Source organism: Egretta garzetta, unplaced genomic scaffold (assembly GCF_000687185.1).
Source record: "Egretta garzetta isolate BGI_Z169 unplaced genomic scaffold, ASM68718v1 scaffold997, whole genome shotgun sequence".
Taxonomy (NCBI): domain Eukaryota; kingdom Metazoa; phylum Chordata; class Aves; order Pelecaniformes; family Ardeidae; genus Egretta; species Egretta garzetta.
This window is the reverse complement of record NW_009260336.1, coordinates 34,552-37,547: the sequence shown is the minus strand read 5'-3', so window position 1 is coordinate 37,547 and position 2,996 is coordinate 34,552. Positions and strand designations below refer to the sequence as shown.

The 2,996-nt window shown below is 52.0% G+C and overlaps 1 long non-coding RNA gene across 1 annotated transcript in view; it reads left to right on the top strand.

Moving 5' to 3' along the window:
- Positions 1-2,913, top strand: part of LOC118452680 — a 7,918-nt gene extending 5,005 nt beyond the window's left edge. The window contains exon 3 of the long non-coding RNA XR_004842488.1: positions 627-2,913. This is a non-coding gene — a long non-coding RNA (uncharacterized LOC118452680). The remainder of the gene's footprint in view (positions 1-626) is intronic.
- The last annotated feature ends 83 nt before the right edge of the window (positions 2,914-2,996 follow it).

Genomic DNA, 2,996 nt, shown 5'->3' with positions numbered 1-2,996 from the left:
TCAGATATGTTGTTTCTGTAAAGCTGCTTGTCAGGAAGTGTCTTCCTGGAATACTGATGGCAGAAAAAAACCCAAAGCCAAAGGAAAGCAAAAACCTCAGAAAGGAGAGATCTGTTGGTACTGATCCAGGTGAAGGTACCCCCGGAGTTCTGACAGTTTTGGCAGCCCTTGCCCAACAAGTATAGCTGTCTTTAAATTTGGGCTGAGGGCCATATCTGGACTATACTGGTCCTAGTCTCGCAGGCAGAACAGCCCTCCCTCTTAGAGAGCTGAGGGATGGAGTTTGGCCAGGCTCACAGAGCACAAATTCCAGCAACCCCACCTCCCCTCTCCTTCAACTGTATGTTGCACAATAAATCAAGCTGGATGAAAAAAGGCATTCAGGCTCATGAAGCGCTTTCCAGTTATGCAGCATCCCCATTGCACTTCTTCTGGTCTAACCCTGGATAAATAGTTCTTTATCATCATTTAATAATCAGACTCACATTCACATGAACCTGAATTTATAAAAAAACCCCAACAGATCGGTATAATCCATGCCAGGCAGATAGGTAGTGATCCCTTGGTTTATAAATAATTATCCAACATGAAACTATTGGTATTTCTAAATCTTAACATGTTACCAGGATGTTACCCAGACATGGCTATCCAACAGAGGCAAGGATGTTAATCGTTACGGGTCCTTGGGCTCTTCCCTGAATGATGGAGACAAAGAAGCCCATCAAGGGACAATTCAGACCTTACTGCTCGGCGGCAGCAGCAGCAGCGGAAGGCAGGTAAGTTTGTGTCCAGGCTCCTTATCTAAGCATCTCAGTGAAAGATCCACAGTTAGGTGGGGACAGCTCAGGTCCCGGTCAGCTGGTGCTGTGGAGAGAATCAGCAAAGTCTCTTTTGTTGGCCACTTGTCCTGGCTTTGGCTTTTCGGTGCTGGTCCTCCTTTGGGTTTCCCTGTCATAACTCTCCCTGAGCCCCCTCTCGCAGGTTATATCGAAGGAACAGAGCTGGCACCTGCCCTGCCAAGGGCTCCCCAGCTGCACAAATGCACCTTTCACTAGAGCCTCGTGTACATTCATGCCATTTCCATATGTGCTTCTGGCCAGTGCATGGGATTAGAAGAGTGTTTTTTAACTGCCCTAGAGACTGCACACACATGGGCCATACAGATGAGGAATATATGCAACGACCCATACATTTGTTGGGGGCTGCTTACAGAAAGCTGGCTGTTTTCTTTATGCTTTGGGTCTTGAAAGTGCTCAGGGAGACTCTTCGTTGCGTAATTCAAATACAGATTCACTTTTTACCAAACATGGAAAACTTCAGCTCTTGTCCATGTAAATAATGGATGTCACCCACCTCTATGCAGTTCTGCTCCGGCACGGGATATGGGGCTTTTCCCAGTGCTTTTCCCTCCAGCCCTGAATGGTTAAGGCATTTCCCTGCCAGCCTGTGCGGGACTGCCCTGGGATGTCACTCGGCAGCTGGCACACGCAAAGGACCATTTGGGGTTGAGGTATGTGGTGGTAGGTGACTCACCGTAGCGCCGGCACTGGCACACCGGAGCCGGTGTGAGGAGGAAGAGCCATCCCCTGTGCGGCGCCCACACAGCCTGCTCCCCAGGGAGCCGCTGCCTGCACCTGCCTGCATCCGCCTGCCTGATCCGTCCGGACTAACCGTTGCACCTGGATTTCGACTGTGAGAGTCCACAGCAACCAAGATCCCGCAACAGCAAGCCTGCGTCAGGTGCGTTACCCACCGCGTGAGACGGCAAACAGACAGGAGCAGCTATTGCTATTGACACAGAACAAGCAGCCAGAGCGGACTGATGGAGTGAGAGGAGGTCACAGATAGGCAGGAAGGAAGATAGATCTTTGAAGGAATCTATTTGCTCCTGGGAGGACTAGATACTTACAGTCACGGGCTCCTGAGCTGCGCTGGAGGCTGTGGAGGTTTGGTCCCACACGTGTCCTTGCTGGGTCCTTTGTGGCCCACGCCACGGCCCGCCTCCTCGTGCCCCCTTGGCTCATGGGGGGATTGAACCTGACAGACACGGTGTGCTAAGGAGCCTGAAACCCACTTGGGAGCTGCAGCCGGTCACTTGATGCCGTAATCCTTCCTCATTACAAAAGAGACTCTGTTGTCTTTTGCCCTGTTCCCTTCTAATCTTCTGAGTAAGCCCTGCGTGTTTATAGAGGCGGCCGGGGGAGGGGGAGGCGGGGCTGGCTGCTCCGCAGCTGCTACTGCTAACTCCTGGCACAGCCATGGCGGCTGCCAGAAGAGAGGCATTTTTCCTCTAATTCTTTCCTGTTTGGTTCCTTTCTCTGTGTCACAATCTTACAGGAGCCCCAGGAGATTAAGTAGGGCTGGAATTTTCCACAAAGGCTATAAAATGTGTCACCCTTGGGGCCGTGCAGCCCTCTCTTCCCTGGGGAAGCTCCTAGCTCCTTAGGTTGGTGAAACACTTGGCCCATGCCCTGCCTGGCTCTCAGGGGATGTTTCTTTCTAACTCCATGCTGTCTCTGCTGTCCTTGGGTGAGTTTGCCAGCTCTTCCAGCTGTGGTTTGGATGCTGAGGACTCCCACTCTGCCACTGGCTCCCCGAGACTCTTTCCATGTGTTCACTTTCTTTTCTGCTTGCTTAATCCAGCAGCACTTGGGGGCTGTCGCTGCTCTTTCTTGCATGGCCACCCTGGGAAACGCAGCTCCGTACCTTTGTCCTCAAGCCTCTGCCAAGCCAGGGATCTCCTTCCCTCTGTCTCTCCAGGGTCTTCAGTCCCTTTTCTGCTCCCAAGCTGTCCCTCACAATTGTGACCATCCTTCTCTTCCACCATCTCCTGCGATCTCTCCTGTCCTGTTACATGGAGGACAATCAGGGGATCAGGCCCAGCCAACAGGGATTCATGAAAGGCAGGTCTTGCCTAACCAACCTGATTTCCTTCTACGACCAGGTGACCCGCCTGGTAGATGAGGGAAAGGCTGTGGATGTTGTATACCTGGACT